At 52.3% G+C, this 27,054-nt stretch overlaps 1 non-coding gene across 1 annotated transcript; it reads right to left on the bottom strand.

Annotated features, from left to right (window-relative positions):
* Positions 1 to 23,396: 23,396 nt before the first annotated feature.
* trnae-uuc (transfer RNA glutamic acid (anticodon UUC)) lies at positions 23,397 to 23,468 on the bottom strand. The gene has a single exon. It is a non-coding gene; the product is annotated as a tRNA-Glu (tRNA).
* Between the last annotated feature and the right edge of the window lie 3,586 nt (positions 23,469 to 27,054).

Genomic DNA, 27,054 nt, shown 5'->3' with positions numbered 1-27,054 from the left:
CTGTGTCTCTGTCTGTGCCTGTTTCTCTGTCTGTGTCTCTGTCTGTGTCTCTGTCTGTGCGTGTGTGTCTCTGTGTGTTTCTGTGTGTCTCTGTCTCTGCCTGTGTACTGGCCTGTGTCTCTGTAGGTGTCTCTGTCTGGGTCTCTGAATCTGTCTGCGTTTCTGACTGTCTCTGCCTGTGTCTTTTTCTCTCTCTCTCTGTCTGTCTGTGTTTCTGCCTGTGCCTGTTTATCTGTTTGTGTCTCTATTTGTGCCTCTGCCTGTGCCTGTCTGTGTCTCCGTCTGTGTCTGTGACCCGATCTGTGTCTCTGTCCCTGTCTGGTTCTGTGACTCTGTCTGTGTTCTGTCTGTGTCTGTGTCGGTGTCTCTGTCTGTGCCTGTGTATTTTTCTGTGTCTCTATCTGTGTATGTGACTCTGTCTGTGTCTCTGTCTCTGTCTGTGTCTCTGCCTGCATCTCTGTCTCTGTCTGTGTATGTGTCTGTTTCTCTGTATGTGTCTCTATTTGTGCCTCTGTCTGTGTCTGTCTGTGTCTCTGTCTGTGTCTGTGACTCGGTCTGTGTCTCTGTCTGGTTCTTTGACTCTGTCTGTGTTTCTGTCTGTGCCTGTGTCGGTGTCTCTGTCTGTGCCTGTGTATTTGTCTGTGTCTCCATCTGTGTCCGTGACTCTGTCTGTGCCTGTGTCTGTGTCTGTTACTCTGTCTGTGTCTCTGTCTCTGACTCTGTCTCTGTCTCTGTGTCTCTGCCTGTGCCTCTGCCTGTATCTGTGTCTGAGTCTCTGATTGTGTCTGTGTCACTGTCTTTGTCTGTATCTCTGTCTGTGACTGTGTCTCTGTCTGTGATTCTGTCTGTATATCTGTCTCTGTCCGTGCCTCCGTCTGTCTCGGTGTCACTGTCTGCGTCTGTGTCTCTATCTGTGTCTCTGTCTGTGTTTCTGACTGTGTCTCTGTCTCCCTCCGTGTCTCTTTCTCTGTCTGTGCCTGTGTTTGTGTCTGTCTCTGTATCTCTGTCTGTGCCTCTGTCTGAGTCTCTTTCTTTGTCTGTGTTTGTGTCTGTCTCTGGATCTCTGTCTCTGTCTGTGTCTGTGTCTGTGTCTGTCTCTGTATCTCTGTCAGTGAGTCTTTCTGTGTCTGTCTGTATGTCTGTCTGTGTCTCTGTGTCTGTCTGTTTCTCTGTCTGCGTGTTTCTCTATCTTGTGCACATTATGCTGCACACACTGTGTTTAACTGTAAGGCACACAACTAGCTGATCGGCAATGGGGGAGGCACACCCAGCTGATCGGCGTTCGGGGGAAGCACACATCCAGCTGGTTGGCAATGGGGGGAAGCACACACCCAACTGATCGGCAATGGTGGGAAGCCGCACACCCAGTTGGCCAGCCATGGGGGGAAGCACACCTCCAGCTGATCGGCCATGGCGGAGGCACACAGACCCAACTGATCGTCCGTGGGGGAGTCACACAGACACAACTGATCGGCGAAGGGGAGTCACGCAGACCCAACTGATCGGCCATGGGGGAGTGACACTGACCCAGCTGATGGGCCATGGGGGAGTCTCACTGACCAACAGATTGGGTATGGGGGAGTCACACTGACCCAGCTGATCGACCAAGGGGGTGAGTCACACAGACACAATTGATCGGCCATGGGGGGAGTCACACCCACCCACCGGTAGTCCCTCCTGATAATGCAGAATGGTAAATCAGGGTGAGGTTGGCTGGGGATGGTCAGTTTTACCGGCAGTGCGAGGAGAGATATGCCGTGTGGGTGGGGTTTCCTCTCAGGACTTAATGAATTGAAGAATTGAACTAAAGGGAACTTTCAGAACAGTCTTCAACTGCTGTCTGAACTGAGTCTGCGTCACGGCATAAATCGCGGTGTTTGTGCAGCAACTCAGGAGCTGCATCATGAAGCCCAATTCCATAACATAATAATCTAACCATACTGACTTATACCCCAGATACCACATCCGGCTCCATATAGAATAAACCATTAACGTTGACCATAACAAGATGAAATTGGCCGAGATAATAAACAGTAAAATGATGGATTTCCTCCGACTCGCCATCTCTGGGTCTCTGGGACTGTGCCCACTGCTGTGAGCCCGGAGTCTCCTGCGGGCCCTGCTGCTCAGGACAATGTGTCTGACGGTGAGAACATTGAGCAGCAGAATGAGGGCGAATGGAACACCCGGGGTTAGAATGTTGTGGAGGAACTCGATTGGTCCCCAGACCCGAGAGTTCTGAACAGCCTCTGTGACATCACAAAACCAGGGTTCGTTCCCCAGCCGATACCCACCGGTCATCATAAACCCCCAGGAAATGTCCTTCAAACAGCTCAGCACAGCCACTGTTCCCAGAACCACAGCCGCCATTTTCTCGCTGCAATATTTACTTTTCAGCTTCGGGCAACAAATGGCCACAAATCGATCAAAGGTGAAAGTGACGGTGAACCAGACAGAACAGTCGGTGGCTGCAAAAAGCAGGGCGGCGTGGATATTACACACGGGAATGTCACACAGGAAATAAAACTGTTCATCAAAAACAATGGGAATGTGTCTCAATACCAGGTCGAGAATAACGACCAGTAGATCCCCCACTGCCATGGCCAACAGGTAACAAGTCACACATTTGGACAGCCCACAGTTTTTTCTCTTCAGGATCACAATTGTGATGAGGTTCACTGTGAGGAAGGGAAATAAACAATGATATTATACATCAGCCGGGGAAAGACATCACAAGTATGGTCGACGTGGTGTTGAGGAAGACAAATAAATATACACAAATACACACACTCACACACATACAGAGTCAGTAATACACTCACACCCACACACTCACACACAGACAGTAATACACACACTCACACACACATACAGAGACAGTAATACACTCACACTCACACTAACACTCGCACACACACATACAGTAATACACTCTCAGACAAGGCACCGATACACACTCACAAAGACACTAATGCACACACTCACTCAAACAGACACAAATACACACTCACTGACACAGATACACTAACACAAACACTCACGGAAACAGAGGCACTAATACACACACTCAAAGACATACCGAGACACTAATACACACACTGACTGACACGCAGATACACTAATACAAACTCACACACACACTAATACACACACACAGACACTAATACGCACAGACACAGACACACACAGACACTAATACACACACAGAAACTAATACACACACTCACTGACACATCGAGAAAGAAATATACACACTCACAGACACTGATAAGCACACTCACAGGGACAGAGACAATAAAACACACACTCACACACAGGCACTAATACTCTCTCACAGATGCACAGAAACACTAATACACACACAGAGAGAAACGAATACACACTCACAGACACAGAGACAATAATACACACACACACACAGACACTAATACACACTCACAGACACAGTGCGACACTAATACACACACTCACTCACAGATACATTAATACACACAATGACTGGCTCACAGACACTAATGCATACACACGCAGAAACACGAATACACACACACAGAAACTAATAGACACACTCACAGACACACACAGAGACACAAATAGAAGCTCACACAGACCCAGTATTACATACACTCACAGACACACACAAACACAAATACACACACTCACATACACACAGATAGACCCTAATACACACACTCACACACACAAAGGCACCAATGCACACAATCTCACACACACAGATACACTAATACACATACACTCACAGACCTAAACAGAGACTCTAATACACACACACACTCACACACACAGACACTAATACACACACATGTCCACTAATACACACACTCACAGGCACACAGAGACTCTAATACACACACTCACAGACAAAAACACAGACTGCAATACGCACACTTACACACAAAGACTAATACACACACTCACACAAAACAGACACACACATAGGGATACTGATTCACACTCACACACACAGACACTAATACACACACTCAAAGACACAGACAGAGGCACGAATACTTAAACTCATAAACACACACAGCCACACTCACAGACACACACAGAGACACGAATACACACATTCACACACAAGCAGACCGTAAAACACACACTCATACATACAGACACTAATACACACACAAATAGTCAAACACAGACACGAATTCACAGGGAGACTAATACACACAGTCACAGATACACAGGCAATGCTAACCACACTCAGACAATAATAATCACGCACAGACACATAAAAAGACAGTAATGCACACACTCACAGACACACATACACACACTCACACACAGCGACGCTAATACACACACACACACAGACAAACATAGACACTAAACACATACACAGAGACACTGATACTCACAGACACACGTATACACGTAGACACGCACTAACACAGAGAGACACTAGTACGCAGCACACAGACAGGCAGAGACACTAATACACACACTCACACACACTCTAATGGAGATACTCACACTCACAGACACTAATACACTCACACACACAAACACAGACACTAACACACACACACACAGAGGCACACAGATACACGAATAAACACAGAAACACAGACTCACACAGAGACTCTAATACACACACTCACACATACAGACAGACACTTATTCACGCTCTCAGAGACACATACAGACATACATACACACACCCACAGACACGTTAAGACTCTAATGCACACACTCACACACAGAAACACTGTAGTGTTTATAAATGGGTCTGTATATAAATATCTATGATGTGGAGATGCCGGCGTTGGACTGGGGTGAGCACAGTACGAAGTCTTACAACACCAGGTTGAAGTCCAACAGGTTTGTTTCGATGTCACTAGCTTTCGGAGCGCTGCTCCTTCCTCAGGTGAATGAAGAGGTCTGTTCCAGAAACACATATATAGACAAATTCAAAGATGCCAAACAATGCTAGGAATGCGAGCATTAGCAGGTGATTAAATCTTTACAGATCCAGAGATGGGGTAACCCCAGGTTAAAGAGGTGTGAATTGTACCAAGCCAGGACAGTTGGTAGGATTTTGCAGGCCAGTTGGTGGGGGATGAATGTAATGCGACATGAATCCCAGGTCCCGGTTGAGGCCGCACTCATGTGTGCGGAACTTGGCTATAAGTTTCTGCTTGGCGATTGTGCGTTGTCGCGGGTCCTGAAGGCTGCCTTGGAGAACGCTTACCCGGAGATCAGAGGCTGAATGCCCTTGACCGCTGAAGTGTTCCCCGACTGGAAGGGAACATTCCTGCCTGGTGATTGTTGCGCGATGTCCGTTCATTCGTTGTCGAAGCGTCTGCATGGTCTCGCCAATGTACCACGCTTCGGGACATCCTTTCCTGCAGCGTATGAGGTAGACAAAATTGGCCAAGTCGCACGAGTATGTACCGCGTACCTGGTGGGTGGTGTTCTCACGTGTAATAGTGGTATCCATGTCGATGATCTGGCACGTCTTGCAGAGATTGCCATGACAGGGTTGTGTGGTGTCGTTGTCACTGTTCTGAAGACTGGGTAGTTTACTGCAAACAATGGTTCATTTGAGGTTGTGCGGTTGTTTGAAGGCAAGCAGTGGGGGTGTGGGGATGACCTTGGCAAGATGTTCATCGTCATCAATGACGTGTTGAAGGCTGTGAAGAAGATGACGTAGTTTCTCCGCTCCGGGGAAGTACTGGACGACGAAGGGTATTCTGTCGGTTGTGTCCCATGTTTGTCTTCTGAGGAGGTCGGTCCGGTTTTTCGCTGTGGTGCGTTGGAACTGTCGATCGATGAGTCGAGTGCCATATCCCGTTCGTACGAGGGCATTTTTCAACGTCTGTAGATGTCTGTTACGCTCCTCCTCGTCTGAGCAGATCCTGTGTATACGGAGCGCTTGTCCATAGGGGATGGCTTCTTTAATGTGTTTAGGGTGGAAGCTGGAGAAATGGAGCATCATGAGGTTATCCGTGGGTTTGCGGTAAAGCGAAGTGCTGAGGTGACCGTCCTTGATGGAGACGAGTGTGTCCAAGAATGCAACTGATTTTGGAGAGTAGTCCATGGTGAGTCTGATGGTTGGATGGAACTTATTAATGTCATCGTGTAGTCGTTTCAGTGATTCTTCGCCGTGGGTCCAAAGGAAAAAAATGTCATCGATGTATCTGGTGTATAACGGCGGTTAAAGGTCCTGTGCGGTGAGTAGGTCCTGTTCAAACTTGTGCATGATGTTGGCGTATTGGGGTGCGGATTTGGTCCCCACGGCTGTTCCGTGCGTCTGGATGAAGGCGCTTTGGCCTTCCAAGCCGGTGCCGACCATGCTGCCCGACAAACTACAATCTTCTCCACTTCCTGGGTCCGTATCCCTCTATTCCCATCTTATTCATGTATTTGTCAAGATGCCCCTTAAATGTCACTATCGACCCTGCGTCCACCACGTCCTCTGGCAGCGGGTTCCAGGCACCCACTATTCTCTGTGTAAAAAACGGACCTCGTACATCTCCTCTAAACCTTCTCCCACGCACCTTAAACCTATGCCCCCTAGTAATTCACCCCGCGACCCCGGGGAAAATCCTCTGACTGCCCACTCTGTCTATGCCCCTCATAATTTTGTAGACATCTATCAGGTCGCCCCTCAACCTCCGTCGTTCCAGTGAGAACAAACCGAGTTTATTCAACGGCTCCTCATAGCTAATGCCCTCCATACCAGGCAACGTCCTGGTAAATCTCTTCTGCACCCTCTCTAATGCCTCCACATTCTTCTGTAGGTGTGGCGACCAGAATTGAACACTATACTCCAAGTGTGGCCTAACTAAGGTTCTATACAGCTGCAACATGACTTATCAATTCTTCTACTCAATGCCCCGGCCAATGATGGCAATCATGCCGTATGCCTTCTTGACTACATTCTCCACCTGTGTTGCCCCTTTCCGTGACCTGTGGACCTGTTGACCTAGATCTCTCTGATATTCAATAATCTTGAGGGATCTACCATTCACTGTATATTCCCTACCTGCATTAGACCTTCCAAAATGCATTACCTCACATTTGTCCGGATTAAACTCCATCGGCCATCTCTCCGCCCAAGTCTCCAAACAATCTACATCCTGCTGTATCCTCCGACAGTCCTCATCGCTATAACTATATATGATATAATATATACACGCACAGACACACAGAGACACTAATACACACACTCACACACACACAGAGACACGAATACACACACTCACAGATACACAGAGACACTGATACACACACTCACAACACACAAAGACTCTAATACACACACTCGCAGAGACACAGAGACACTAATACACACACTCACAACACACAGAGACACGAATACACACTCGCAGACACACAGAAACACTAATACACACACTCACAGCCACACAGAGACACTAATGCACACGCTCACAGTCAGGTAGAGACAGGAATATACACACACTCTCCCAGACACTAATCCTGACACTCACTGATACACAGAGGCACTAATATACACACTGACGGACACACAGAGAGACACTAATAAACACACTCACACAAACACAGGCACTAATGCACACACTCACACACACGCAGACACTATTACATACACACACAGACACACACATACACTAAAGCACAAACTGAAAGACACACAGAGACACTAATACACACAGACACACAGGGACACTAATACACCCACTCACACACATACACTAACACACACACTCACTGGCACGCAGGTGCACTATTACACACACTCACATAACACACATAGACACTAATACACAAACGCACACACACGCACTTATAGTAATACACACGCTCAAAGACACAGACAGAGACACTAACACACAAACTCACAAACACCCACAGCCACACACAAACACTAATGCACAAACCCAAAGACACACACTGAGACACTAATACAAAGACACAGACACACACAGACACTAATACACACACTTACACATGCACAGACACACTAATACACACACTCACCGACACATAGATACACTTATACACACTCACAGATCCACATACTGTCACTAATACACACTCACACACATATATACTAATACACGCACTCACAGACACACGCTGGCACGAATACACACTCACAGGCTCACAGAAACACAAATGCACACTCGCAGACACACGGAGACACTAATACACACTCACAGACACACATACAGGCACTAATACACGCACTCACAGACACACACTGGCACCAATACACACAGACACTAACACACACAGATACTAATACACACACTAACTGATGCACAGAGTCAATAATATACACACTCCCAGACACAGGGAGACTCGAATGCATACACTTACACACGCAGAGCGACACTAATACACACAGTCACACACACGTGCTCTAATACACACACTAACAAACACAGGCAGAAACTAATACACCCACTTACTGATACACAGAGACACTAATACACACACTCACAGACACTAATACACACACTCACACACTAATAGACACACTCACAGACACACAGACACTAATGCACATACTCACAGACACGCACAGACACTAATACACACACTAACACACAGAGACACTTATACACATTCACAGAAACTGATACACCAATACACAAACTCACACACGCAGAGGCACTAGTACACAGCTCACAGACCAACATAGACACTATTACACAAACACACACACATTAATAGCGACACTCACACACACAGACACTAATACACACACTCACACACACAGAGACATTAATACACACACTCACTGACACATAGATACACTAATACGCACTCACAGACACAGATACAGATACTAATACACGCACTCACAGACAGACACTGGCACCAATACACACACATGGACACTAATACACACACTCACATACACACAATGGCACTAATACACACACACAAATAGGCACTAACACAGACACACACATATACGAATACACACACTACCTGATACACAGAGACAATAATATACACACTCACAGACACAGGGAGACTCTAACGCCTTCACACACACACAGCGACTCTAATACAAACAGTCACACACATGCACTAATAAACACACAAACGCAAACACGCAGATACTAATACACACACACTGATACACAGAGCCAATAATACACACTCACAGACACATACAGATCCTAAGACACACGCTCACAGAGACACAGACACTAATACACACACACACAGACACTAATATACACACCCACACACAGATACACTAATACACATTCACAGACACACAGATACACTAATACAGACACTCACACTCACAGGGACACTAGTGAACAGCTCACAGACCGACAGAGACATTAATACACAAACACGCACACATATAGGGACACTCACACACATAGACGCTAACACACTGGCACACACAGACTAATGCACACATTCTCACACACAGACACTCACAGATACACAGAAATACAGACACACACAGACATTAGTACACACACGCAAAGGTCCCTCCACACACACACACACACTCACTCCCCCAAACACACTACACCCTCCACACACACTACCCCAACACCAAGACACACGAACCCCTCCCAACGCGCAACTAACCCCCTCAACCACAGACATACTAACCCCCACACAAGCGAACCCCCCCACAGACTGACCCCGCCACACACGCTAATCCCCCCACGCAATAACATCCCCTCACAGACACACACTAACCCCTCCCACACACACACACTAATTCCCCACATGCACTGATCCCTCCCACCAATGATCATTTACTAAACCCTCCACACACACACTAACAAACCCCACACATACATTAACCCCCCCCCCACACACTGACCCCCCCACACACACACACTAACCCACCCACACACACTAACCCCCTCACAAATACTAACCCCCCACACACACAAAGACCCCCCACACACACTATACCCCCAGACAGACTAACCCCCACACAAACACTAACGCCCCCCACACACACTATCCCCCGAACACACGTTAACTCCCCCCCCACACACACACCAACCAACACACACACTAACGCCCCACACACGCACTAACCCTCACACATACACACACTAACCTCATCCCCACACACATTACCCCTCCCACCCACAAATTAACGTCCCCACACACACACGAACCCCATACAGACACTAACCCCCCACAAATACACTAACCCTCCCATACACACACTAAACCCCACACACTCTAACCCTCCCACACACACACACACTAACACTCCACCAACACACACAATACCCGCTCAAAGACACACTAAGCCCCGCACTCACACACTAACCACGCCAGACACAAACACTAACCTCCCTCACACACACACTAAAACCCCCACACACACTAACACCCCGCACACACACACTAACCTCCCCCACACACACGCACTAACCCCCCACACACACTCACACACGCTAACTCCACTCCCACAAACACTTACCCCACCCAGACATACTAGCCCCCCCTCACACACTAATCAACCCCACACACACTGACGCCCCACAGACACTAACGTACACACGCGCACACACTGATACCCCTCACACACACACTAACACCCTCACACATTCACTAACCCCCTCACGCACACACACCCACCCCTTACACACACAGTAACCTACCCACACACACTAACCCCCCTCACACACATAACCACCCCCTCACACACACACACTAACCACCCCTCCCCCCACACACGCACACTAACCCCCCTCACACGCACACTAACCCCCCTCACACACGCAAACTAACCCAACGACACACACACTGACGCATCACAGACACTAACCTCCCCAAAACACATACACTAACCCCCCTCACACACACGCTACCCCTCCTCGCAGACACTAATACCCCACACACACTAACCCCATCACACACATTAACACCCCCACACACGCTAACCCCCACCACACACACACTGTCCCACCCACACACTCTAACCCCCCCCCCCACCCGCACACACACACACTAACACACCCACACACACACAACCCCCACACACACACTGACCCCTCCCCGTAACACACACTAATCCGCCACCCCACACACAGTAACTCCCCCACACACACTGACCCCCCCCACACACACTGACCCACCCCCACACGAACTAACACCCTCACACATACACTAACCCCCCAAACACACACACCAACCCCCAATACACACACTGACACCGCCCACACACACACACTAAAACCCCACCAAAACACACATACTAACCTCTCCCCACACACACTTACCCCCCACACACACTCACACACACTATCCCCACCCCCACAGACACTTACCGCCCAGACACTCTCCCCCACCCACACTATCCTACACCACACATCCTAACCCCCCCCCACACACAAACCAGCCCCCCACACACAGTGACCCTCCCACACACACTAAACCACCCAACACACACACTGTACCCCCACCCACACATAAACTAACAACCACACCACACACACTAACAGCCTCCCCACACGCACACTAAACGCATTCACACACACACACTAACCCCGCCCCACTCGCACACGCACTATCAGCCCTCACACCCACTTTAACCACAACCTCCCCACACAAACGCAAACACTAACCCCCCCACACACACACAGACTAACCCCACACACACTAACACCCACCGACCCACACATTAACCTCCCCCCACACACGCACTAACCCCCCCCCCCACACACTAACCCCCTCATCCACACTAACCCTCATCACACATTAATCCTTCCAGCACACACACAAATCCCTCACACACACTGACCACACTACAAACACTATCCCCCTACACACACTAACCCCCACCCACACACAAACACCCCCCCCACACATTCATTAACCCCCATCCCACACAGGCACTAACCCCCCACACACACACACACCAACCCCACACACACACTAACGCCACACACACGCACTGACCCTCACACATACACACACTAACCCCCCACCCGCACGCATTACCCCTCCCACCTACACACTAACATCCTCACACATACACTAACCCTATACAAACACGAACCCCCCACAAACACATTAACCGTCCCTTATACACACTAAAACCCACACACACACTAACCCTCCCACACACAATTACACCCCACCAACACACACAATACCCGCTCAAACACACACTAACCCCCGCACACACTAACCACCCTCACACACACTAATCCCCCCCACACACACACTCACACACTCACACTAACCCCCCCCCCCACACACACACACGCACACTAACCCCCCTCACATGCACACTAACCCCCCTCACACACGCACAGTGGCCCACATCCCCACACACTGACGCCCCACAGACACTAACCACCCGAAAACATACACACGAATATCCACACACACTAGCCCCCTCACACACACTATCACCCCCACACATTCACAAACCACCCACTCACACACTAACACCCCACACACACACTAACCCCCCACACACGCTAACCCCCCCCACACACACACTAACCCCCCTCCACACACACACGCACACACACTAACCCACACACACACACACTAACGCCCCCCACCCCCACAGAAACACTGCCCCCCCACACCACACACTGACACCCACACCACACACTGACCCCTCCCCCACACAAACACTAATCCGCCACACCACACACACTAACCCGCTACACACACACTGACCCCTCCCCCACACAAACACTAATTAGCCACCCAACACACACAAACCCGCCGCACACACACTAACTCCCGCACATATACACTAACCCCCCAAAACACCCACTGACCCCCCCAACACACAGATACTAACCACGCGCCCCACACACACACACTAACCGCACCACACAGACTAAGAACCCGAATACACACACACTAACCCCCCCATACACACTAACCCTCCCCCACACACAGACACTATCTCCACACACACACACTGACCCCCCCCACACACAAACACACTAACCATCCACACACATACACTAACCCACAACCACACACACTAACCTCCCCACACACATACTGACCTCCCTCACACACATACTAAACCAGCCTATCACACCATAACCCCCACACACACAAACACACCCACACACACTCACTAACCTCACATCCACAGACACATTAACTCCCCCACACACTAGACCCATCCCACACGCATATTAACTCTCCACAAACACTTACCTCCCCACACACACGAACCACCGACCCCACAGACTAACCCCCCTACAAACACTATCACCCCACACGCAACTAACCCCCCCCCCCACACACATACGAAATAACCCCCCCCCCCACACATTAACCCCACAAACACGCACTAACACCTCCATACCACTAATCCCGCGACACACAAACGAACCCTCCTCACAACCATACTAACCCCACTCACACACACTAATCCCCCCACACTCTAACCCCCTCACACACACTAACCCATCCACATATTCACAACCCCCCACACACACACTAGCCCCCTCACACACACTAACCCCCCTCACACACACTACTTCCCCCACAGACACGAACCCCCTCACACACACTAATCCCCCCACACATTCACAAACCCCCCACACACACGCTAACCCCCCACACACACATTAACCCCCCCACACACACACAAAACCCCCTCACACAGACACTAACCCTCCTCACACACACACTAACACCCAATCACACACATTAATCCCCCCCCACACACTAACCCCCTTACACAGACAAACCCCCCACATTCACATACACCACACACACACACTAACCCCCTCACACACACAACCCCCCTCACACACACTAATCCCCCACACACACTAATCCCCCTCACACACACTAACCCCCCCCCCACACATTCACAAACCGCACACACACGCTAACCACCCACACACACATTAACCCCACTACACACACACAACCCCCCCCCCACACACACACACTAAACCCCCCCACACACAGACTAACCACACACACACGCACTAACTCCCACACACCCACTGACCCCTCCCCGCACACACTCTAACCCGCCACCGCACACACACTAACCCACCCCACACACACTGACCCCCCCAACACACACTAACCACCCACACACACACTAACTCCCCACCAACAAACATACAATAACCCCCTCCCCACACACTCACACACACTAACCCCACCCCCACACACTCTTACCCCCCCCAGAGACACAAACTCCCCTCACACACACTACCCCCCCCACACACGCACACTAACCCCCTCACACACACTAACTATCCCCCCCACACACACGCACAGTAACCACCCCCACAGACACAATGACGCCCCACAGACACTGACCTCCCCAAATTACACACACTAACTCCCCTCACACACACACTAACCCCCATCACACACACTAACCCCCCACACACACTAACCCCCTCACACATACTAACCCCCCATACCAACACAAAGAGCCCACACACACACTAACCCTCGAGACACACTAACCCCCTACACAAACACTAATCCCCCCCACACCCACTTACACCCGAACACACGTTAACTCCCCCACACACAATCACAGCCCTGACACACACTAATCCCTCACACACATAGACTAACCCGCACACACAGTTACTCCCCACACACACTGTAACCCCACCTACAGATAAACAAGCACCCCCCCACACACTAACCCTCATCACACACTAACCCCCCGCACACACACTAATCCCTCACACACACACAACCCCCCACATTCATTAACCCCACCCCACACAGACACTAACCCTCCACACACACACCAAGCCCCACACACACACTAACGCCCCACACACGCACTACCCCTCACACAAACACACACTCACACCTCCACGCACACGCATTACACCTCCCACCTACACACTAACATACCCACACACACTTACCCCATACAGACACTAATCCCCCACAAACACACTAACCCTCCCATATACACACTAAACCCCACACACACACTAACCCTCCCAGACACACACACTAACACCCCACCAACACACACAATTCCCGCTCAAACACACACTAACCCCCGCACACACACGAACCACCCACACACACACTACCCCCACCCCACACACGCACACTATCCCCCTTACACTCACACTAACGCCCCCCCCCCACACACACGCACACTAATCCCCACATACACAATGACGCCCCACAGATACTAACCTCCCCAAATCACACACACTAACTCCCCTCACACGCACACTAACCCCCATCACACACACACTAACCCACCCACACACTCTAACCCCCTCACAAATACTAAACCCCCCCACACACAAAAGACCCCACACACACTAACCCCCCAGACAGACTAACCCCCCACACAAACACTAACGCCCCCCACACACACTATCCCCCGAACACACGTTAACTCCCCCACACGCACTCAAACCCCTGACACACAATAACCACCCACACACACCAACCAACACACACACTAACGCCCCACACACGCACTAACCCTGACACATACACACACTATCCCCCTACCCACACACATTACCCCTCCCACCCACAAATTAACCCTCCCATACACACACGAACGCATACAGACATTAACCCCCCACAAATAAACTAACCCTCCCATACACACACTAAACCCCACACACACTGACCCTCCCTACACACACACACTAACCCCGCACATACACACAGACCCCCACCCACACACACTATCCACCCACACACACACTAACTCCCCGCCAACACACACTAACCCCCTCACACACACTAACAACTCACCAACACGCACACACTAACCCCCCCCATACACACACTAACCCCCCACACGCTCACACACACTAAACCCACCCCCAAGCACACTTACCCCTCCCCCAGGCACACTAACCCCTCTCACACATACTACCCCCACCCCACACACGCACACTATCGCCCTCACACACACACTAACAACACCCACACACACACACGCGCAGACTAATCCCCCCACATACACAATGACGCCCCACTGATACTAACCTCCCAAAATCAAACACACTAACTCCCCTCACACGCACACTAACCCCCATCACACACACACTAACCCACCCACACACACTGATCCCCTCACAAATACTAACTCCCCCCCACACACACAAAGACCCCACACACACACTAACCCCCCAGACAGTCTAACCCCCACACAAACTCTAACGCCCCCCACACACACTATCCCCCGAACACACGTTAACTCCCCCACACGCACTTAAACCCCTGACACACAATACCCTCCCCACACACACACCAACCAACACACACACACTAACGCCCCACACACGCACTAACCCTCACACATACACAGACTAACCCCCTACCCACACACATTACTCCTCCCACCCACAAATTAACATCCCCACACACACACGAACCCCATACAGACACTAACCCCCCACAAATACACTAAACCTCCCATACACATACTAAACCCCACACACACTAACCCTCCCACACACACACACTAACCCTCCACCAACACACACAATACCCGCTCAAAGACACACTAAGCCCCGCACACACACATTAACCACTCCAGACACAAACACTAACCTCCCTCACACACACACTAAAACCCCGACACACACTAACACCCCGCACACACACACTATCCCCCCCACACACACACACACTAACCGCCCCCCACACACACACACGCTAACCACACTCCCACAAACACTTACCCCACCCAGACATACTAACCCCCCGCACACTAACCAACCCCACACACACTGACGCCCCACAGACACTAACCTACCCACGCGCACACACTAATCCCCCTCACACACACACTAACACCCTCACACATTCACTAACCCCGTCGCGCACACACACACCCCTGACACACACAGTAACCTCCCCACACAAACTAACCCCCCCTCACACACACTAACCACCCCCTCACACACACACTAACCCCCCTCCCCCACACAATCACGCTAACCCCCCTCACACGCACACTAACCCCCTCAGACACGCACACTAACCCACCGACACACACACTGACGCATCACAGACACTAACCTCCCCAAAACACATACACTAGCCCCTCTCACACACACGCTACCCCTCCTCACAGACACTAATGCCCCCCACACACTCACCCCCTCACACACACTAATTCCCCCACACACGCTAACCCCCACCACACACACACTATCCCACCCACACACACTAACCCACCCCCCACACACACACTATCACACCCACACACACTAAACCCCCACACACTCACTGACCCCCTCCCCCCACACAATCACTAATCCGCCACCCCACACCCACTAACCCCCCACACACACTGACCCCCCCCACACACTGACCCACCCCCACACGAAATAACACCCGCATACATACACTAACACGCCCACACACACATTAACCACCCCCAAACACACACACTAACCCCTCAATACACACACTGACACCCCCAAAACACACATACTAACCACCCGCCCCACACACACACACTAACCGCCCCACATCACTACCCCCCACACACACTGACACCCCCCCACACACACTAACCACCCGCACACACACTAACCCCCACCAACACACACTAAACCCCCTCACACACACACTAACACCACACCAACACACACACACTAACCCCCCCCCACACACTAACTCCCCACACACACTCACACACATTATCCCCACCCCCACAGACACTTACCCCCCAGACACTCTACCCCCACACACTATCCTACACCACACATACTAACCCCCCTACACAAACCAGCCACCCCACACGCCGAGACCCTCCCCACACACAGTAACCCACCCAACGCACACACTGTACCCCCACCCACACATAACCTAACAACCACACCACACACACTAACAGCCTTCCCACACACACATTAAACGCATTTCCACACACACACTAACCAACCCCACCCCCGCACACGCACTCTCAGCCCTCACACCCACTTTAACCCCAACCTCCCCACACAAACACACACACTAACCCCCCCCACACACACACACACAAACCCCACACACACTAACACCCACCGACCCACACATTAACCTCCGCCCCACAGACGCACTAACCCCCCCCCCCACACATCCACACTAACCCCATCACACATTAATCCACCCGCACACAAACAAATCCCTCACACACACTGACCCCACTACAAACACTATCCCCCTACACACACTAACCCCCACCCACACACAAACTCCCCACACACATTCATTAACCCCCATCCCACACACACACTAAAGCCCCCACACACACACCAACCCCCACACACACTAACGCCGCACACACGCACGAACACTCACACACACACACACAAACCCCCCCACCCACACGCATTCCCCCTCCCACCTACACACTAACATCCTCACACACACTAACACTATACAAACACGAAGCCCCCACAAACACAGTAACCGTCCCTTATACTCACTAAACCCCACACACACACTAACCCTCCCACACACACACTAACACCCCACCAACACACACAATACCCGCTCAAGCACACACTAACCCCCGCACACACACTAACGACCCTCACACACACACTCACCCCCACACACACGCATTACCCCTCCCACCTACACACTAACACCCTCACACACACACGAACCCCATACAGACGCTAACCCCCCACAAATACACTAACCCTCCCATACACACACTAAACCCCACACACACTAACCACCCCAGACACAAACACTAACCCCCCACACACACTAACCCCCCCCACACACTAACACCCCGCACACACACACTAACCCCCCCCACACACACACACACATTAACCCCCCACAGACACTCACACACGCTAACCCCTCTCCCACAAACACTTACCCCACCCAGACATACTAACCCCCCACACACTAACTAACCCCACACACACTGACGCCCCACAGACACTAACCTACCCACGCGCACACACTAATCCCCCTCACACACACACTAACACCCTCACACATTCACTAACCCCCTCACACACACATACACACACACACCCCTTACACACACAGTAACCTCCCCACACACACTAACCCCCTCACACACACTAACTACCCCCTCTCACACACACACTAAACCCCCCCCCACACACGCACACTAATCCCCCCTCACACGCACACTAAACCCCCTCACACACGCACACTAACCCACCGACACACACACTGACGCATCGCAGACACTAACCTCCCAAAACACATACACTAACCCCCCTCACACACACGCTACCACTCCTCACAGACACTAATACCCCACACACTCTAACCCCCTAACACACACTAACTCTCCCACACACGCTAACCCCCACAACACACACATTAACCCACCCACACACACACTAACCCCTCCCACCCACACACACACACTGACCCCACCACACACACACACTGACCCCTCCCCACACATACTGACCCCCCCACACACACTAACACACCCACGCACACACTAAACCCCCACACACACTGACTCCCCCACACACTGACCCACCCCCAGACGAACTAACACCCGCACACATACACTAACACGCCCACAAACACCCTAACCCCCCCCAAGCACACACACTAACGCCCCAATACACACACTGACACCCCCAACACACACATACTAACCAGCCGCCCCACACACACACTAACCGCCCCACACACACTACCCCCCACACACACTGACAACCCCACACACACTAACCACCCACACACACACTTACCCCCCCACCAACACACACTAACCCCCCTCACACCCACACACACACATTGACCCCCCCACACACGCTTACCCCTCCCCACACGCACTAACCCCCGCACACACACTAATCACACACACACACCCTGTCCCCTCCCCACACACACTAATCCCCGCACACACACTAACCACCCTCACACACACTCAGACCCCACAACACACACACACTAGCCACCCCAGACCCACACACTAACCCCCCTCACACACACTAACCCCCCACACACACGCTAACACGCCTCACACACACTAGCCCCCCCACACACACACACTAACCCCCACGCACACTACACACGCTAACCCCACCCCCACAAAGACTTACCCCACCCAGACGTACTAACCCCCCACAAACTAAACAATCCCACACACACTGGCGCACCACAGACACTAACCTAGCCACACGCACACACTAATCCCCCTCACACACACATTAATCCCCTCACACACACACCCAACCCCTCACACACACGCCCTCACACACACACTAACCACCCCCCGCACACACGCATACTAACCCCCTCACATGCACACTAACCCCACTCACACACGCACACTAACCCAACCCCCAAACACTGACGCCCCACAGGCACTAACCACCCCAAAACATACACACGAATATCCACACAAACTAACCCCCTGACACACACTAAGACACCCACACATTCACAAACCACCCACCCACACACTAACACCCCACACACACACTAACCCCTCACACATGCTAACCCCACACACACACACTAACCCCCCTCCACACACACACACACACACACACACACACACACACTAACCCACCCACACACACACACACTAACGCCCACCCACCCCCACACACACACTGCCCCCCCACACACACACAGACCCCTCCCCCACACAAACATTAATCCGCCACCCCACACACACAGACCCGCCACACACACACTAACACCCGCACACATACACTAACCCCCCCCCCCCAAACACACACACACTAACCCCCCAAAACACACAGTCACCCCCGCAGCACACAGATACTAACCACGCGCCCCCCGCACACACACCATCCGCCCCACACAGACTAAGAACTCGAATACAAACACAGTAACCCACCCCACACACACTAACCCGTCCCCACACACACTAACACCCCCGCACACACAGTAACCCATCCCCACACACACTAACCACACCCCACACACACACTAGCTCTTCCCCACACACTAACCCATCCCCACTCACAATAGCCCCCACCACACACACTAACCCATCCCCACACACACTAACCCATTCCCACACACACTAACACCGCGCCCACACACACTAAACCTCCCACACACACTAACCCATCCCCACACACACTAACTCCACCCCCGCCCCACACTACCCCCCACACATGAACTAACCCATTCCCAAACACACTAACCCCACACACACAGTGTAAACTATCCCCACACACACTAACCCATCCCCACACACACTAACCCCCCCCACACACTACCCCCCCACACACACTAACCCATACCCACAAACCAAACCATCCCCACTCACACTAACACCCACACACAATAACCCATCCCCACTCACACTAACACCCCCCACACACGCTAATCCATCCCCCCACACACTAACCCATCCCCACACACAGTAACCCATCCCCACACACCATAACCCACACCCCCACACACACACTAACCCATCCCCACACACACTAACCCATCCTCACACAAACTAACCCATGCCCACACACACTAGCACCTCCTACACACACACTAACTCATCCACACACACTAAGCACCCTCCACACGCTCACTAACCCATCCCCACTCAAACTAACCCCCCCCCCACACACGCTAACCAATGCCAACACACACTGACCCATCCCCGCACACTCTAACACCCCGCCAACACACACTAAACCTCCCACACACACTAACCTATCCCCACACACACTAACCCCTCCCACACTACACCGACCCATAAACTAACCCATTCCCACACACTAACCCCGCCCTCCCACACACTAACCCATCCCCACTCACACTAACACCCCCACACAGACTAAACCGTCCCCACTCACACTAACCCCCCACACATACACTAACCCATCCCCACACACACTAACCCATCCCCACTCACACGAACCCCCACCCCACACACACGAACCCATCCCCACACACCCTAACCGCCCCCACACACACTAACCCATCCCCACACACAGTAACACCCCGACGCACACTGACCCATCCCCACTCACACTAACCAGCCCACACACCCTAACCCATCCCCACTCACACGAACCCCCCCATACGCACTAACCCATCCCCACTAACACTAACCCCCCCACAAACACTATCCCATCCCCACACACACTAACCCGCCCCACACACACACTAACCCATCCCCACACAGACTCACCCCCTACACACACAGTAACCCATCCCCACGCACAATAAACAATCCCCACACACACTAACACCCCGCACACACACACTAGGCCTCCCACACACACTAACGCATCCCCACACACACTAGCACCCCCTCACACACTAACCCATCCCCACACACGTTAACCACTCCACACACACTAACCCATCCCCAACACACACTAACCCCTCCCCACACACACTAACCCATCCCCACACACACTAACACCCCCCAAACACACTAACCCATCCCCACGCACACTAAATCCCCCACCCACACACTAACCCCCCCCCCACACACACTAACCCATCCCTACAAACACTAACCCCCCACACACACACTAACCCATCCCCACACACACTAACCCATCCCCACACACACTAGCCCCCCACACACACTAACCATCCCCCACACACACTAAACCATCCCCACACGCGAACCCATTCCCACACACACTAACCCATCCCCACACATACTAACCCCCTCCCCACACACAAACCACCTCACACAAACTAACCCCCCACACACACTAACCCATCCCCACACACACTAACCCCACACACAGACACTAGCCCCACACACACACTATAAATCCCCCACACACACTAACCCATCCCGAAACACACGAACCCATTCCCACACAGACTAACCATCCCCACACACACTAACCCCCTCCACACACAGTAACCACCCCACAAACACTAACCCCCTCCACAAACTAACCCATCCCCACACACACTAACCCCTCCCCACACAAACTAACCCATCCCCACACACACTAACCCCCCCACACGCACACTAAACCCCCCGCAAAAACTGACCCATCCCCAAACACAATAACCCACCCCCAACTTACACTAACACATCCCCACACACACTAACCCCCCCACACACACACTAACGCGCCCACAAAAACTGACCCATCCCCAAACACAATAACCCCCCCAACTTACACTAACACATACCCATAGAACATAGAACATACAGGGCAGAAGGAGGCCATTCGGCCCATCGAGTCTGCACCGACCCACTTAAGTCCTCACTTCCACCCTATCCCCATAACCCAATAACCCCTCCTAACCTTTTTGGTCACTAAGGGCAATTTATCATGGCCAATCCACCTAACCTGCACGTCTTTGGACTGTGGGAGGAAACCGGAGCACCCGGAGGAAACCCACGCACACACGGGGAGAACGTGCAGACTCCGCACAGACAGTGACCCAGCAGGGAATCGAACCTGGGACCCTGGCGCTGTGAAGCCACAGTGCTATCCACTTGTGCTACCGTGCTGCCCAATAATTCATCATTCCCTGACCGGGAATCGAACCCGGGCCGCGGCGGTGAAAACGCCGAATCCTAACCACTGGACCACCAGGGAAACCCACACACACTAACCCCCCCACACACATACTTACCCACCTCAACACACACTAACACATCCCCACATTCACTAAACCCCACACACACACTACCCCACCCCCACACACACTAACCCATCCCCACACACACTAACCGCCCCCAGACACTCTCGCCCCCACCCCCCACAAACTAACCCCCCACACACGCTAACCCATCCCCACACACAGTAACGCCACACGCACACTAACCCCCACACACACTGACCCCCCACACACACTAACGCCCCCACACACACACTAACGCCCCCACACACACACTAACCCATCCACACACACTAACCATCCCCACACACACTAAACCCCCACAATCACTGACCCATCCTCACACACACTACCCACCCAACACACAATAGCCCATCCCTGCACACACTAGCCCATCCCCACACACAGTAACCCTCACACACACACTAACCCCCCACACACACTAACCCATCCCCAAACACACTAACCACCCCCCCCACACGCACACACTAACCCCCTTAAAAAACTGACCAATCCCCAAACACAATAACATCCCCCAACTTACACTAATCCATCCCCACACACTCACCCCACACACGCACACTAAGCCCCCCACACACACAACACCCCCACACACACTATCCGCCCCCACACACACTAACCCCCCACACACATACTAACCCATTCCCCACATACAGCCTATCCCCACACACTAACTCTTCCACACACACTAACCCATCCCCACTCACAGTAACGCCACACGAACACTAACCCCCCCCCCCAAACACTAAGCCATCCCCACACACACTAACACCGCGCCCACACACACTAAATCTCCCACACACACTAACACATCCCCACACACACTAACTCCACCCCCCCACACTACCCACCACACATGAACTAACCCATTCCCAAACACACGAACCCCCCACACACAGTGTAAACTATCCCCACACACACTAACCCATCCCCACGCACACTAACCCCCCCACACACACACTAACCCCCACACACTAACACCCCACACACATTAATGCCCCCGTCACACACTAACCCTCCACACACTCACAGTAACCCCCCACACACACGAAGCCCCAACACACACCAATCCCCCTACACACACTAACTCCCCACACACACTAACCCCCCACACACACCAACACCCCCCACATACACTGACCCATCCCCACACACACTAACCCCCAACACACACACTAACACCCCCAAACACACCAGGCCCCCAATGCACACTAACCACCCCACACACACTAACCGCCCCCATACATTAACCCCCACGCACACTATCTCCCCCCACACACACTAACCAACCTCCCCACAAACTCTAACCCACCACGCACACACTATCCCCCTCACACACTAACCACCCACACAAACACTAACGCCACACACACACTAAGCCCCCGCACACACTAACTCCCCTGCACACACTGACCCCCCCAACACACTAACCTCCCCCACACACACTAACCTCCCACACACACTAACCCCCCACACACACTAACACCTCACACACACAAACCCTCCCACATACACTAACTTCCCCACACACTCTTACCCCCCAAACACACTAACCCCCTCACACACACTAACCTCCCACGCACACTCACCCATCCCCACACACACTAACCCCCCCACATACTAACCCGCTCCACACGCACACTAACCCCTCACACACACACGAACCCCCCACACACACTAACCCCCCCACACACACTAACCGCCACCCCACACACTAACCCTCCCCACACACACTAATCCCTCCACACACACTAACCGCCCCACACACACTAACCCACCCCACACACACTAACCCCTCACACACACTAACCCCCCCACACACACTAGCCCCCCACAAATACTGACCAAACCCCACACACAGTAATCCCCACACACACATTAACTCCTCCCACACACATTAAAACCCCCACACACACTAACCCCTCCACACACACTAACTCCCCCGCACACACTAACCCTCCCAAATCACTAACCTATCCCCACAAACACTAACGCCCTCCCACACACACTTGCTCCCACACACACACTAACCCCCCACACACAAACCCCTCGCACACACTAACCCCCCCACACACTAACCCTCCCCCACACAGTACACCCCCACACACACTAACCTCCCCAGACACAAACTAACCTCCCCACACACGCACACTAACCCCCACCACACACACTAACACCCCCACACACATTATGCCCCCACACACACTAAACCCCCCCACACACTCACCCCACACACACACTAACCCCCCCACACACACACTAAACCCGCCACACACACTGACCCATCCGCACACAAACTAACCTCCCCACATACACGAACCCCTCCACACACACTAACACCCCGCATACACTAATGCCCCGTCACACTCTAACCCCCCACACACTCACAGTAACCCCCCACACACACTAACCCCCCACTCACACCAATCCCCCCCACACACACACTAACTCCCCACACACACACTAACACCCCTCCACACACACACTAACCCCCCCACATACACTGACCCATCCCCACACACACTAAACCCCCACACACACATTAACACCCCCACACACACCAAGCCCCCCATACACACTAACCCCCACATACTGACTAACCCCCACACACACTCTAACCCCCCCCCCACACATACTAACCCCCCCACACAAACTGGCCCCACACACACTAACCACCCCACACACACTAACCACCCCACACACACTAACACCCCCCCACACACACTAACCCACCCCACACACTAACACCCCCACGCTCACACACTAACACATCTCCTCACAAACTCTAACCCACCACACACACACTAACCCCCTCACACACTAACCCGCCAACACACTAATCCCCCACACACACACTAACCCCCCACACACACTAACCCCCCACACACATTAACTCCGCACACACACTAACCCTCCAATATACACTAACTTCCCCACACACTCAAACGCCCCACACACACACTAACCCCCTCACACACACTTACCCCCCACGCACACTCACCCATCCCCCACACACTAACCCCCCCCCCCCACACACTAACCCATCCACACACACTAACCATCCCCACACACACTAAACCCCCACAATCACTGACCCATCCTCACACACACTACCCACCCAACACACAATAGCCCATCCCTGCACACACTAGCCCATCCCCACACACAGTAACCCTCACACACACACTAACCCCCCACACACACTAACCCATCCCCAAACACACTAACCACCCCCCCCCCCCACACGCACACACTAACCCCCTTAAAAAACTGACCAATCCCCAAACACAATAACATCCCCCAACTTACACTAATCCATCCCCACACACTCACCCCACACACGCACACTAAGCCCCCCACACACACAACACCCCCACACACACTATCCGCCCCCACACACACTAACCCCCCACACACATACTAACCCATCCCCCACATACAGCCTATCCCCACACACTAACTCTTCCACACACACTAACCCATCCCCACTCACAGTAACGCCACACGAACACTAACCCCCCCCCAAACACTAAGCCATCCCCA

The sequence above is a fragment of the Scyliorhinus torazame genome, unplaced genomic scaffold (assembly GCF_047496885.1).
Source record: "Scyliorhinus torazame isolate Kashiwa2021f unplaced genomic scaffold, sScyTor2.1 scaffold_162, whole genome shotgun sequence".
Taxonomy (NCBI): Eukaryota; Metazoa; Chordata; class Chondrichthyes; order Carcharhiniformes; family Scyliorhinidae; genus Scyliorhinus; species Scyliorhinus torazame.
Note: the sequence above shows the minus strand (reverse complement) of the source record. Positions and strands in the feature narration are given on the sequence as shown.